This window comes from Oncorhynchus masou, chromosome 28 (assembly GCF_036934945.1).
Source record: "Oncorhynchus masou masou isolate Uvic2021 chromosome 28, UVic_Omas_1.1, whole genome shotgun sequence".
Taxonomy (NCBI): domain Eukaryota; kingdom Metazoa; phylum Chordata; class Actinopteri; order Salmoniformes; family Salmonidae; genus Oncorhynchus; species Oncorhynchus masou.
Genome location: NC_088239.1, coordinates 40966809 through 40983285, shown reverse-complemented (window position 1 = coordinate 40983285; position 16477 = coordinate 40966809).

The window sequence follows — 16477 nt, the reverse complement described above, 5'->3', positions numbered from 1 at the left end:
ACCAAGACAGTCTTGAAGAGGGCATGACAAAAACCTGTTCCCCCTCAGGAGACTGAAAAGATTTGGCATGGGTCCTCAGATCTTCAAAAGGTTCTACAGCATCACCATCGAGAGCATCCTGACTGATTGCATCACTGCCTGCTATGGCAACTGCTCGACCTCCGACTACAAGGCACTACAGAAGGTAGCGCATATGGCCCCAGTACATCATCCTACAGGATTTCAATGTTTTGTTTTCTCCTATAGCATTTCTATAATTTTTTTCTTTAGGAATTATATTGATATTTGCATTAAAGATGCACTATGTAGAAATCCCTCCACCATTTCCTGGATGGTAAAAATCAAATTGTTCTTTCCATTTCAGTTTATGCGACAAAACAAGAAAGTGTAAATGGTCTTGTCACCCAACAAGTTGCAGAGTCCATTATTGAATTCTAAAGGATTTATCCTCCTAATGTGGCTATACACTCTACCCTCCAAACCTCTTAGACATGAAGGTGGACAGTGGACACATGGGACTGTACTGGTGGTCATAATGCAAATGGATTGCAGCCTTGAATCATTCCTATATTGTGGTGGTGAATAAACCAGAAATGAATATGGAACTGTTGTTTCTGATCAATAAATGTCGTCTTGTACTTGAACAAATTACAACAAAATACAATTTAATGTGTTCAATTAAGATTTATTTTTAAATAATTTGATTCTGACTTATCAAAAACCTATAGAATCCAATTGGATTACTTTTAATTTCCCTTAAGCAAAAAGTTGCCCGTTAGGATTCCAATAGGATTCTGATAAGGGTGACACAAAATCCTATAGGATTGTGAGAATATAGGATTTTATAGGATTATTTGACTAGGAATGTTGTAGTGTCTGCTCTGGTTTGTGTCTCAGTCCCGTGTGATGAGGGGTTATGTGTGCAGTGTGAGAAATCTAACCCAACATCCTCACTTCTATTTATCTTAAAGCTAACATAATGTCACGGTGGGTCTATGTGGAGGTTGAGGTTATTCTAAAGCTCATAGTTCTGGCCAAAACAAACCGTGGGTGTATACTTTTTTGGGGGTTGAATTGCACAGGTAGTGGAACAATATAATATAATTTTCCTTCTCTAGCACACAAAATTAGGTACATTATTTAAAAGCTAAAAAAAGAAGACCATTTCAAATCTAAAAGTGATTGACATTATTAAGAAATACATTAATTCATTTAAAACGTTCTCAAAAATGTACAGTGCGTACATTCACTTCACATAATATGTATTGGTGTGAGTAAAATCTTCTGCCTTTTCAGTAAGACTCTAAAGTGGACCCAGTATGCCCTGTTATGCCCCCTGGTATGCCTATGGGCAGGAGTAAATGCCCTAGGAGATGGACTGATTGAAGTGTCATTTATGGCTTTTATTTATACAGTATATTATATCCTCAAATCAAATCAAATCAAATCAAATTTTATTTGTCACATACACATGGTTAGCAGATGTTAATGCGAGTGTAGCGAAATGCTTGTGCTTCTAGTTCCGACAATGCAGTAATAACCAACAAGTAATCTAACTAACAATTCCTAATCTACTGTCTTATACACAGTGTAAGGGGATAAAGAATATGTACAAAAGGATATATGAATGAGTGATGATACAGAGCAGCATAGGCAAGATACAGTAGATGGTATCGAGTACAGTATATACATGTGAGATGAGTATGTAAACAAAGTGGCATAGTTAAAGTGGCTAGTGATACATGTATTACATAAGGATGCAGTCGATGATATAGAGTACAGTATATACGTATGCATATGAGATGAATAATGTAGGGTAAGTAACATTATATAAGGTAGCATTGTTTAAAGTGGCTAGTGATATATTTACAACATTTCCCATCAATTCCCATTATTAAAGTGGCTGGAGTTGAGTCAGTGTCAGTGTGTAGGCAGCAGCCACTCAATGTTAGTGGTGGCTGTTTAACAGTCTGATGGCCTTGAGATAGAAGCTGTTTTTCAGTCTCTCGGTCCCAGCTTTGATGCACCTGTACTGACCTCGCCTTCTGGATGATAGCGGGGTGAACAGGCAGTGGCTCAGGTGGTAGATGTCCTTGATGATCTTTATGGCCTTCCTGTAACATCGGGTGGTGTAGGTGTCCTGGAGGGCAGGTAGTTTACCCCCGATGATGCGTTGTGCAGACCTCACTACCCTCTGGAGAGCCTTACGGTTGAGGGCGGAGCAGTTGCCGTACCAGGCGGTGATACAGCCCGCCAGGATGCTCTCGATTGTGCCTCTGTAGAAGTTTGTGAGTGCTTTTGGTGACAAGCCGAATTTCTTCAGCCTCCTGAGGTTGAAGAGGCGCTGCTGCACCTTCTTCACGATGCTGTCTGTGTGAGTGGACCAATTCAGTTTGTCTGTGATGTGTATGCCGAGGAACTTAAAACTTGCTACTCTCTCCACTACTGTTCCATCGATGTGGATAGGGGGGTGTTCCCTCTGCTGTTTCCTGAAGTCCACAATCATCTCCTTAGTTTTGTTGACGTTGAGTGTGAGGTTATTTTCCTGACACCACACTCCGAGGGCCCTCACCTCCTCCCTGTAGGCCGTCTCGTCGTTGTTGGTAATCAAGCCTACCACTGTTGTGTCGTCCGCAAACTTGATGATTGAGTTGGAGGCATGCGTGGCCACGCAGTCGTGGGTGAACAGGGAGTACAGGAGAGGGCTCAGAACGCACCCTTGTGGGGCCCCAGTGTTGAGGATCAGCGGGGAGGAGATGTTGTTACCTACCCTCACCACCTGGGGGCGGCCCGTCAGGAAGTCCAGTACCCAGTTGCACAGGGCGGGGTCGAGACCCAGGGTCTCGAGCTTGATGACGAGCTTGGAGGGTATTATGGTGTTGAATGCCGAGCTGTAGTCGATGAACAGCATTCTCACATAGGTATTCCTCTTGTCCAGATGGGTTAGGGCAGTGTGCAGTGTGGTTGAGATTGCATCGTCTGTGGACCTATTTGAGCGGTAAGCAAATTGGAGTGGGTCTAGGGAGTCAGGTAGGGTGGAGGTGATATGGTCCTTGACTAGTCTCTCAAAGCACTTCATGATGACGGAAGTGAGTGCTACGGGCGGTAGTCGTTTAGCTCAGTTACCTTAGCTTTCTTGGGAACAGGAACGATGGTGGCCCTCTTGAAGCATGTGGGAACAGCAGACTGGTATAGGGATTGATTGAATATGTCCGTAAACACACCAGCCAGCTGGTCTGCGCATGCTCTGAGGGCGCGGCTGGGGATGCCGTCTGGGCCTGCAGCCTTGCGAGGGTTAACACGTTTAAATGTTTTACTCACCTCGGCTGCAGTGAAGGAGAGACCGCATTTTTCCGTTGCAGGCAGTGTCAGTGGCACTGTGTTGTCCTCAAAGCAGGCAAAAAAGTTATTTAGTCTGCCTGGGAGCAAGACATCCTGGTCCGTGACTGGGCTGGATTTCTTCCTGTAGTCCGTGATTGACTGTAGACCCTGCCACATGCCTCTTGTGTCTGAGCCATTGAATTGGGATTCTACTTTGTCTCTGTACTGACGCTTAGCTTGTTTGATAGCCTTACGGAGGGAATAGCTGCATTGTTTGTATTCAGTCATGTTACCAGACACCTTGCCCTGATTGAAAGCAGTGGTTCGCGCTTTCAGTTTCACACGAATGCTGCCATCAATCCAAGGTTTCTGGTTAGGGAATGTTTTAATCGTTGCTATGGGAACGACATCTTCAACGCACGTTCTAATGAACTCGCACACCGAATCAGCGTATTCGTCAATGTTGTTATTTGACGCAATACGAAACATGTCCCAGTCCACGTGATGGAAGCAGTCTTGGAGTGTGGAGTCAGCTTCTTGGTCGGACCAGCGTTGGACAGACCTCAGCATGGGAGCTTCTTTTTTAGCTTTTGTCTGTAGGCAGGTATCAGCAAAATGGAGTTGTGGTCAGCTTTTCCGAAAGGGGGCGGGGCAGGGCCTTTATGCGTCGCGGAAGTTAGAGTAACAGTGATCCAAGGTTTTTCCGCCCTGTTTGCGCAATCGATATGCTGATAAAATTTAGGAGTCTTGTTTTCAGATTAGCCTTGTTAAAATCCCCAACAACGATGAATGCAGCCTCCGGATAAATGGTTTCCAGTTTGCAAAGAGTTAAATAAAGTTCGTTCAGAGCCATCGATGTGTCTGCTTGGGGGGGGATATATACGGCTGTGATTATAATCGAAGAGAATTCTCTTGGTAGGTAATGCGGTCTACATTTGATTGTGAGGAATTCTAAATCAGGTGAACAGAAGGATTTGAGTTCCTGTATGTTTCTTTCATCGCACCATGCCTCGTTAGCCATAAGGCTAACCCCCACCCCTCTTCTTACCAGAAAGGTGTTTGTTTCTGTCGACGCGATGCGTGGAGAAACCCGTTGGCTGCACCGCATCGGATAGCGTCTCTCCAGTGAGCCATGTTTCCGTGAAGCACAGAACGTTACAGTCTCTGATGTCCCTCTGGAATGCTACCCTTGCTCGGATTTCATCAACCTTGTTGTCAAGAGACTGGACATTGGCAAGAAGAATGCTAGGAAGTGGGGCACGATGTGCCCGTCTCCGTAGTCTGACCAGAAGACCGCTACGTTTCCCTCTTTTTCGGAGTCGTTTTTTCGGGTCGCTGCATGCGATCCATTCCGTTGTCCTGTTTGTAAGGCAGAACACAGGATCCGCGTCGCGAAAAACATATTCTTGGTCGTACTGATGGTGAGTTGACGCTGATCTTATATACAGTAGTTCTTCTCGGCTGTATGTAATGAAACCTAAGATGACCTGAGGTACTAATGTAAGAAATAACACGTAAAAAAACAAAAAACTGCATAGTTTCCTAGGAACGCGAAGCGAGGCGGCCATCTCTGTCGGCGCCTGTAACTATAGATATGCCTACCGTAGATACAGTAAAATTAAAATGATCTGCTAATTTTGTTATTTCTGACTATTTTTCAAGTATCAGCCTCATAACTCTGAAATGGCCAATTAAGGATGTAGACTACAGAAACCTATACTTTCTTTAATGAACCTAATTGCCTGAAGCCCAGGTGGGGGGGGGGCGGTTGGTGAGTTCCACTAGTTGCAGTAAGTTGTTCCACGCAAAGTGGAACAAAATGTCCAATCTGTACAATAAGTTTATGAGACTCAACAGGTTCACATGGGTTCATCAGGCAGGGAGAGTTTTACATATAATTTAAAGAGTTCCTATCGATTGAGATGGAGCCGCAGGTCAGTTGATAGAGACACACACACACACACACACACACACACACACACACACACACACCGCACAATCAGGGCCCTGAGCTTTGTCAGGTCAGGATCCCTCCCACTCCTTATTTCCCATCCTGCCTAGCATGCTGTCATCAGAGATATGAGTGCTGAGCTACAGGCTGGTGGGCGGTACATCTAAGGTGAGGCAGGGGGTTATCGTTATCTTCATCATTATCTAGATGTGATTGGTTTCCACTGGAACAAAATGATCTGCTAATTTTGTTATTTCTAACCCACCTGTGTCTATCTGTCTGTCTCATGGGGGGATAGTGGTCTTTCCCCAAATAAGGTTAAAGCAAACTTGTCTAACTGCAAGCTCAATTGCATCTGATGGCTAACTGACTCTGAAGGTAGGTGGGCGGTTAGTAACTGAGAATGACATTTTCTCTCTGAAGGATGAAAGATTTGAAAGACTGGGGCAGCATAATCTTAGCTGATGTCAACCGTTGGCATGATCTGGATTCTGTGAGTCAGTTTTATGTTCTTGTTGATAATCTTGATTAAATCACAATTTCCATGTAAATGCTGTAGTTTCTATGTATTCACACAGTTATTTCAGGAAAAATAATAACTGTGAGAGGATGTGTAACCAATAAAGAAGGTGTATGATAAGAGGAAAGAGGAGTGATTCTAGTTGGTTGGCAGGATGCCTGTCCGACCAACATGCAGTATCTTGGTCTATCTATCTAACACTGGTGCAGCCTGCTCTCTTAGAAACAAAGGTGCTGTCTAGAACCTAAAAAGGAACTGTGGCTTTCCCCATAGGAGAACCCTTATTGGTTCCAGATAGAACCCTTTCGGGATCCATGCAGAACCCTTTTTTTGGGGGGTGGGCGGTCTACATGGAATCAAATTAGTTATCCTATGGGGACAGTGGAATAACCTTCCATACTGAGCAAAAATATTAAAGCTACATGCAACAATTTCAAAGATTTGACTGAGTTACAGTTATAATAAGGAAATCACACATTTTAAATAAAATTAATCACTGGGAGTACAGCTATGCATCTGTTGGTCACATATACCTTATTAAAGAAAGGTAAGGGTGTGGATCAGAAAACCAGTCAGTATCAGGTGTGAACATTTTACTTACGCAATTGTAACACATCTCCTTCATGTAGAGTTGATCAGGCTGTTGATTGTGGCCTGTGGAATGTTGTCCCACTCCTCTTCAATGGCTGCGCGAGAACTGGAACACGCTGTGTACACCTTTATCCAGAGCATACCAAACATGCTCAATGGGTGTCTGGTGAGTATGCAGGCCATGGAAGAACTGGGATATTTCCGGCTCCCAGAAATTGTGTACAGATCCTTGTAACATAGGGCCGTGCATTATCATGCTGAAACATGAGGTGATGGTCGCGGATGAATGGCACGACAATGGGCCTCAGGATCCATAGCTTATGCCTGCCCATACCATAACCCCACCGCCAGCATCTGTTCACAACATTGACATCAGCAAACCACTCTCCCACACAACACCATACACGTGGTCTGCGGTTGTGAGGCCGGTTGGATGTACTGACAAATTCGCTAAAACAACGTTGGAGGCGGCTTATGGTAGTGAAAATAACATTCAATTCTCTGGCAACAGCACTGGTGGCCTATCCTGCATTCAGAATGCCAATTGCATGTTCCCTCAAAACTCAAGACATCTGTGGCATTATGTTGAGTGACAAAACTGAACATTTTAGTTGCCTTTTATTGTCCCCAGCACAAGGTGCACCTGTGTAATGATCATGCTGTTTAAATCAACATATTGACATGCCACACCTGTCAGGTGGATGGATTATATTGGCAAAGGAGAAATTATAATTAACAGGGATGTTAACAAATTTGTGCACAGAATATCGGCAGAATTTTGTGAGCATGGAACATTTCTGAGATCTTTTACTTCAGCTCATAAAACATGGGACCAACACTTTCCAATATAAGTGTATAGCAATTTATTCTGATTCAGAATTATGCTTCTACATTGTACATTTTTATTTTCATAATATATGGCACTTTCTACACTGTGAGGGCTAATGTCATGAGTAAGTTGTTGAAAGATCCCTACTGCAAGAGGGAAAGAATGAAAATACAGCTGCAAAGAGGAAGTCATGGAGAGCCTGAAAGTAAGAAAACCTGGTGGGGGGGGGGGGGGTTGCTACATTGAGAGCAGCTGTATAGAGGACATGGTGGGTGGTAGTGGTGGAGCCCGTGGGTGAGCTCTACTCTGCTCTGGGCTTGACTGTCATTCGTCTATTATGAACTCATAAATATTTCCCAGTGTCTTGCCTTTTGAGTGAATTGTAGTTACCACCCATGACTGCAATGGTTTTCAGTACTGTAGCCTTCACCAAGTGAGTGTCTTAATGAATATGTCATCTTTAAAATTAAGCTCCTTATGACAATACACTGCATATATCATAAGGACTTTGAAGGTGTAGTGACACACAAACACATTTGTCTGAAACTCCTGGTTTACTGGCCATATCAAGCCTGCAATTCACATTATGCTGTCTTTTAAAGTCATGTGAAATTCCTATTGGAATCCAGAGTGAGCACATCCTGTCCCAGAGGGGTACCAGAGGGGATGGCTGCCGTCTTATCGGCTCTTAACCAACCATGCTATTTTGTTTGTTTTTTGCATTGTTCATAACTTGTTTTGTACATAATGTTGCTGCTACTGTCTCTTATGACCCAAAAACAGCTTCTGGACATCAGAACTGCGATTACTCACCTCGTATTTGATGAAGAGTTTTTCTTCAATGAGTCGGATGGGAGGGATTTACTAGAGATACCCGACCAAGCTCAGATCCCCGTCATTCGCTGGAGAAGGAAACTGAGATTTCATGGAAAAAGATCAGGGTGCCTTGTGAGGATCAGGCGACGAGTGGCTCATCTGCCGTTGCCTTCCATCCTGTTCAATCGCTGGAAAATAAATGGGAAGAACAGAAAGCACATATGTCCTACCAAAGGGACATTAATTACTGTAATATCTTATGTTTCAACGAGTCGTGGCTGAATGACAACATTAAGAACATACAGCTGGCAGGTTATCGGCAGGATAGAACAGCAGCCTCTGGTAAGACATGGGGCGGGGGCCTATGCATATACACTACGTTCAAAAGTTTGGGGTCACTTAGAAATGTTCTTGTTTTTGAAAGAAAAACACATTTTTTGTCCATTAAAATAACATCAAATTGATCAGAAATACAGTGTAGACATTGTTAATGTTGTAAATGACTATTGTAGCTGGAAATGGCTTATTTTTTATAGAATATCTACATAGGTGTACAGAGGCCCATTTTCAGCAACCTTCACTCCTGTGTTCCAATGGCACATTTTGTTAGCTCCTAGTGGCTTCTCCACGCATCGCGCCGACAGAAACAAACATCTTTCTGGTAAGAAGAGGGGCGGGGGCGTATGCCTTATGGCTAACGAGATGTGCTGTGATCACAGAAACATACAGGAACTCAAATCCTTCTGTTCATCTGATTTAGAATTCCTCACAATCAAATGTCGACCGCATTATCTACCAAGAGAATTCTCTTCGATTATAATCACAGCCGTATATATTCCCCCCAAGCAGACACATCGATGGCTCTGAACAAACTATATTTGACTCTTTGCAAACTGGAATCCATACATCCTGAGGCTGCATTCATTGTAGCTGGGGATTTTAACAAGGCTAATCTGAAAACAAGACTCAGCATATCGATTGCGCAACCAGGGCTGGCAAAACCTTGGATCATTGTTATTCTAACTTCCGCGACGCATATAAGGCCCTGCCCCGCCCTCCTTTCGGAAAAGCTGACCACGACTCAATTTTGTTGATCCCTGCCTACAGACAGAAACTAAAACAAGAAGCTCCCACGCTGAGGTCTGTCCAACGCTGGTCCGACCAATCTGATTCCACACTCCAAGACTGCTTCCATCACGTGGACTGGGATATGTTTCGTATTGCGTCAGACAACAACATTGACGAATACGCTGATTCGGTGTGCGAGTTCATTAGAACGTGCGTTGAAGATGTCGTTCCCATAGCAACGATTAAAACATTCCTAAACCAGAAACCGTGGATTGATGGAAGCATTCGCGTGAAACTGAAAGCGCGAACCACTGCTTTTAATCAGGGCAAGGTGACTGGAAACATGACCGAATACAAACAGTACAGATATTCCCTCCGCAAGGCAATCAAACAAGCTAAGCGTCAGTATAGAGACAAAGGAGAATCTCAATTCAACGGCTCAGACACAAGAGGTATGTGGCAGGGTCTACAGTCAATCACGGATTACAAAAAGAAAACCAGCCCAGTCACAGACCAGGATGTCTTGCTCCCAGGCAGACTAAATAACTTTTTTGCCCACTTTGAGGACAATACAGTGCCACTGACACGGCCTGCAACGAAAACATGCGGACTCTCCTTCACTGCAGCCGAGGTGAGTAAAACATTTAAACGTGTTAACCCTCGCAAGGCTGCAGGCCCACACGGCATACCCAGCCGCGCCCTCAGAGCATGTGCAAACCAGCTGGCTGGTGTGTTTATGGACATATTCAATCAATCCCTATCTCAGTCTGCTGTTCCCACATGCTTCAAGAGGGCCACCATTGTTCCTGTTCCCAAGAAAGCTAAGGTAACTGAGCTAAACGACTACCACCCTGTAGCACTCACTTCCGTCATCATGAAGTGCTTTGAGAGACTAGTCAAGGACCATATCACGTCCACCCTACCTGACACCCTAGACCCACTCCAATTTGCTTACCGCCCAAATAGGTCCACAGACGATGCAATCTCAACCACACTGCACACTGCCCTAACCCATCTGGACAAGAGGAATACCTATGTGAGAATGCTGTTCATCGACTACAGCTCGGCATTTAACACCATAGTACCCTCCAAGCACGTCATCAAGCTCGAGACCCTGGGTCTCGACCCCGCCCTGTGAAACTGGGTACTGGACTTCCTGACGGGCCGTCCCCAGGTAGTGAGGGTAGGCAACAACATCTCCACCCCGCTGATCCTCAACACTGGGGCCCCACAAGGGTGCGTTCTGAGCCCTCTCCTGTACTCCCTGTTCACCCACGACTGCGTGGCCACGCACGCCTCCAACTCAATCATCAAGTTTGCGGACGACACAACAGTGGTAGGCTTGATTACCAACAACGATGAGACAGCCTACAGGGAGAAGGTGAGGGCCCTCGGAGTGTGGTGTCAGGAAAATAACCTCACACTCAACGTCAACAAAACTAAGGAGATGATTGTGGACTTCAGGAAACAGCAGAGGGAACACCCCCCCTATCCACATCGATGGAACAGTAGGGGAGAGGGTAGTAAGTTTTAAGTTCCTCGGCATACACATCACAGACAAACTGAATTGGTCCACCCACACAGACAGCATTGTGAAGAAGGCGCAGCAGCGCCTCTTCAACCTCAGGAGGCTGAAGAAATTTGACTTGTCACCAGAAGCACTCACAAACTTCTGCACAATCGAGAGCATCCTGGCGGGCTGTATCACCGCCTGGTACGGCAACTGCTCCGCCCACAACCGTAAGGCTCTCCAGAGGGTAGTGAGGTCTGCACAACGCATCACCGGGGGCAAACTACCTGCCCTCCAGGACACCTACACCACCCGATGTTACAGGAAGGCCATAAAGATCATCAAGGACAACACCCACCCGAGCCACTGCCTGTTCACCCCGCTACCATCCAGAATGCGAGTTCAGTACAAAGCTGGGACCGAGAGACTGAAAAACAGCTTCTATCTCAAGGCCATCAGACTGTTAAACAGCAACCACTAACATTGAGTGGCTGCTGCCAACACACTGACTCAACTCCAGACACTTTAATAATGGGAATTGATGGGAAATTATGTAAAATATATCACTAGCCACTTTAAACAATGCTACCTAATATAATGTTTACATACCCTACATTATTCATCTCATATGTATATACTGTACTCTATATCATCTACTGCAGCTTTATGTAATACATGTATCACTAGCCACTTTAACCATGCCACTTTGTTTACATACTCAACTCATATGTATATACTGTACTCTATACCATCTACTGTATCTTGCCTATGCTGCTCTGTACCATCACTCATTCATATATCTTTATGTACATATTCTTTATCCCCTTACACTTGTGTGTATAAGACAGTAGTTTTTGGAATTGTTAGTTAGATTACTTGTTGGTTATTACTGCATTGTCGGAACTAGAAGCACAAGCATTTCGCTACACTCGCATTAACATCTGCTAACCATGTGTATGTGACAAATAAAATTTGATTTGATTTGATTTGACTTTAATGCTTAAATCAGTTTTACCTAGTTTCAGTCAGCATGTTAAATGTGCAACCAGAGGGAAAAAAATTCTAGACCACCTTTACTCCACACACAGAGACGCGCCCAACTGCAAGGCACAACAGAGGGTAGTGCATGCTGTATGTCTGTTTGTCTCTCTCAAATGTCAATATGCCTTGTATACTGTTGTTCAGGTTAGGTATCATTGTTTTTCGTTTACAATGGAGCCCCTAGTTCCACTCTTCATACCTCTGATATCTCCTTTGTCCCACCTCCCACACATGCGGTGACCTCACCCATTACAACTAGCATGTCCAGAGATACAACCTCTCTTATCATCACCCAGTGCCTGGGCTTACCTCCGCTGTACCCACACCCCACCATACCCCTGTCTGCGCATTATGCCCTGAATATATTCTACCATGCCCAGAAATCTGCTCCTTTTATTCTTTGTCCCCAACGCTCTTGGCGACCAGATTTGATAGCCTTTAGCCACACCCTCATGCTACTCCTCCTCTGTTCCACGGGTGATGTGGAGGTAAACCCAGGCTCTGCATGTCCCCAGGCACCCTCATTTGTTGACTTCTGTGATCGAAAAAGCCTTGGTTTCATGCATGTCAACATCAGATGCCTCCTCCCTAAGTCTCTCACTGTTGCCGCCTGCTACCGACCCCCCTCAGCTCCCAGCTGCGCCCTGGGCACCATTTGAGAATTGATCGCCCCCATCTAGCTTCAGAGTTTGTTCTGTTAGGTGACCTAAACTGGGAAATGCTTAACACCCCGGCAGTACTACAATCTAAGCTAGATGCCCTCAATCTCACACAAATCATCAAGGAACCCACCAAGTACAACCCTAAATCTGTAAACAAGGGCATCCTCATAGATGTTATCCTGAACAACTGGCCCTCCAAATACACCTCCGCTGTCTTCAACCAGGATCTCAGCGATCACTGCCTCACCTGCCCACTGCACTGAGGCTAGGTAACACAGTCACCACCGATAAATCCATGATTATCGAAAACTTCAACAAGCATTTCTCAACGGTTGGCCATGCCTTCCTCCTGGCTACTCCAACCTCGGCCAACAGCTCCGTCCCCCCCGCAGCTACTCGCCCAAGGCTCCCCAGCTTCTCCTTTACCCAAATCCAGGGTCCCACAGGGTTCAATTCTCGGGCCGACTCTTTTCTCTGTATATATCAATAATGTTGCTCTTGCTGCGGGCGATTCCCTGATCCACCTCTATGCAGATGACACCATTCTGTATACTTCTGGCTCTTCCTTGGACACTGTGCTATCTAACCTCCAAACAAGCTTCAATGCCATACAACACTCCTTCCGTGGCCTCCAACTGCTCTTAAACGCTAGTTAAACCAAATGCATGCTTTTCAACCATTCGCTGCCTGCACCCGCACGCCCGACTAGCATCACCACCATGGATGGTTCCGACCTAGAATATGTGAACATCTATACATCTATGTACCTAGGTGTCTGGCTAGACTGTAAACTCTCCTTCCAGACTCATATCAAACATCTCCAATCTAAAATCAAATCTAGAGTCGGCTTTCTAATCCGCAACAAAGCCTCCTTCACTCACGCCGCCAAACTTACCCTAGTAAAGATGACTATCCTACCGATCCTCGACTTCGGCGATGTCATCTACAGAATAGCTTCCAATACTCTACTCAGTAAACTGGATGCAGTTTATCACATTGCCATCCGTTTTGTTACTAAAGCACCTTATACCACCCACCACTGTGACCTGTATGCTCCAGTCGGCTGGCCCTCGTCATCTACAAGTCCATGCTAGGTAAAGCTCCGCCTTATCTCAGTTCACTGGTCACGATGGCAACACCCACCCGTAGCACGTGCTCCAGCAGGTGTATCTCACTGATCATCTCGAAAGCCAACACCTCATTTGGCCGTCTTTGCTTCCAGTTCTCTGCTGCCTGTGACTGGAACGAATTGCAAAATCGCTGAAGTTGGAGACTTTTATCTCCCTCACCAACTTCAAACATCACTGCAGCTGTACATAGTCCATCGGTAAATAGCCAACCCAATTTACCTACCTCATCCCCATACTGTTTATATTTATTTACTTTTCTTCTCTTTTGCACACCAGTATCTCTACCTGCACATGACCATCTGATCATTTATCACTCCAGTGTTAATCTGCAAAATTGTAATTATCCGCCTACCTCCTCATGCCTTTTGCACACAATATATATAGACTATGTTTTTTTCTTTCTACTGTATTATTGACTTGTTTATTTTTTACTCCATGTGTAACTCTGTGTTGTTGTCTGTTCACACTGCTATGCTTTATCTTGGCCAGGTCGCAGTTGTAAATGAGAACTCTTTCTCAACTAGCCTACCTGTTTAAATAAAGGTGAAAAACAAATGCGGCCCAGTACATCATTGGGGCCAAGCTTCCTGCCATCCAGGACCTCTATACCAGGCGGTGTTAGCTTATAGACTGTTCTCTCTGCTACCGCACGGCAAGCGGTACCTGAGCGCCACATCTAGGTCCAAGAGGCTTCTAAACAGCTTCTACCCCTAAGCCATACGACTCCTAAACAGCTAGTCAAATGGAAACCCTATCTGCATTGCTCCCCCCCCACCCTCTTCTACTTTGCTGCTACTCTCTGTTATTATCTATGCACAGTCACTTGAATAACTCTACCTACATGTACATATTACCTCAATTACCTCGACACCGGTGCCGCCGCATTGACTCTGTACCTGTATCCCCTGTATATAGCCGTTTGTGTTATTTACTGCTGCTCTTTAATTGTTATTCTTATATATATATACAGTGCCTTGCGAAAGTATTCGGCCCCCTTGAACTTTGCGACCTTTTGCCACATTTCAGGTTTCAAACATAAAGATATAAAACTGTATTTTTTTGTGAAGAATCAACAACAAGTGGGACACAATCATGAAGTGGAACGACATTTATTGGATATTTCAAACTTTTTAACAAATCAAAAACTGAAAAATTGGGCGTGCAAAATTATTCAGCCCCTTAAGTTAATACTTTGTAGCGCCACCTTTTGCTGCGATTACAGCTGTAAGTCGCTTGGGGTATGTCTCTATCAGTTTTGCACATCGAGAGACTGAATTTTTTTCCCATTCCTCCTTGCAAAACAGCTCGAGCTCAGTGAGGTTAGATGGAGAGCATTTGTGAACAGCAGTTTTCAGTTCTTTCCACAGATTGTCGATTGGATTCAGGTCTGGACTTTGACTTGGCCATTCTAACACCTGGATATGTTTATTTTTGAACCATTCCATTGTAGATTTTGCTTTATGTTTTGGATCATTGTCTTGTTGGAAGACAAATCTACGTCCCAGTCTCAGGTCTTTTGCAGACTCTATCAGGTTTTCTTCCAGAATGGTCCTGTATTTGGCTCCATCCATCTTCCCATCAATTTTAACCATCTTCCCTGTCCCTGCTGAAGAAATGCAGGCCCAAACTGTGATGCTGCCACCACCATGTTTGACAGTGGGTATGGTGTGTTCAGGCTGATGAGCTGTGTTGCTTTTACGCCAAACATAACGTTTTGCATTGTTGCCAAAAAGTTCAATTTTGGTTTCATCTGACCAGAGCACCTTCTTCCACATGTTTGGTGTGTCTCCCAGGTGGCTTGCGGCAAACTTTAAACAACACTTTTTATGGATATCTTTAAGAAATGGCTTTCTTCTTGCCACTCTTCCATAAAGGCCAGATTTGTGCAATATACGACTGATTGTTGTCCTATGGACAGAGTCTCCCACCTCAGCTGTAGATCTCTGCAGTTCATCCAGAGTGATCATGGGCCTCTTGGCTGCATCTCTGATCAACCAGCTGCCAGTATGAGCTTGTATGAGCTGAAAGTTTAGAGGGACGGCCAGGTTTTGGTAGATTTGCAGTGGTCTGATACTCCTTCCATTTCAATATTATCGCTTGCACAGTGCTCCTTGGGATGTTTAAAGCTTGGAAAATCTTTTTGTATCCAAATCCGGCTTTAAACTTCTTCACAACAGTATCTCAGACCTGCCTGGTGTGTTCCTTGTTCTTCACGATGCTCTCTGCGCTTTTAACGGACCTCTGAGACTATCACAGTGCAGGTGCATTTATACGGAGACTTGATTACACACAGGTGGATTGTATTTATCATCATTAGTCATTTAGGTCAACATTGGATCATTCAGAGATCCTCACTGAACTTCTGGAGAGAGTTTGCTGCACTGAAAGTAAAGGGGCTGAATAATTTTGCACGCCCAATTTTTCAGTTTTTGATTTGTTAAAAAAGTTTGAAATATCCAATAAATGTAGTTCCACTTCATGATTGTGTCCCACTTGTTGTTGATTCTTCACAAAAAAATACAGTTTTATATCTTTATGTTTGAAGCCTGAAATGTGGCAAAAGGTCGCAAAGTTCAAGGGGGCCGAATACTTTCGCAATGCACTGTATATATATATATATTTTTTACAGTGTATTGGAACTGTATTCCTTGACTCTTATGCAGACCACTGACACTGTAGTGTTACTTACTGTATATGGTTGGGTTTGTATTGACAATGAAGTATTGTTCTGCAAAGCAGTTGTTTGGTGTATTGTGTAAGCCTATTAGGGGAGGTGGGGCAAAGATTTAGCTGGTTGTAATGTTATTCACCAGTGTTAGGTGAGGTTGGGACGATGTTCCACAGACAGATCTGGCAGTGGGGCTGAGGGCTGAGATGAGGAGTGGGTGGGTTCTACACCGGCCTTGGTTGGGTTGGGGAGTACAGAGGGAGGGAGGCCGCCCTGCCTGCCCATCTGCACCCAGTCAATTGTAGGTTGTAGCGCCGTGCAGAGAGGCTCAAACTATGCTAAATAATGAGAGAGGCGGATCCTGAAATAG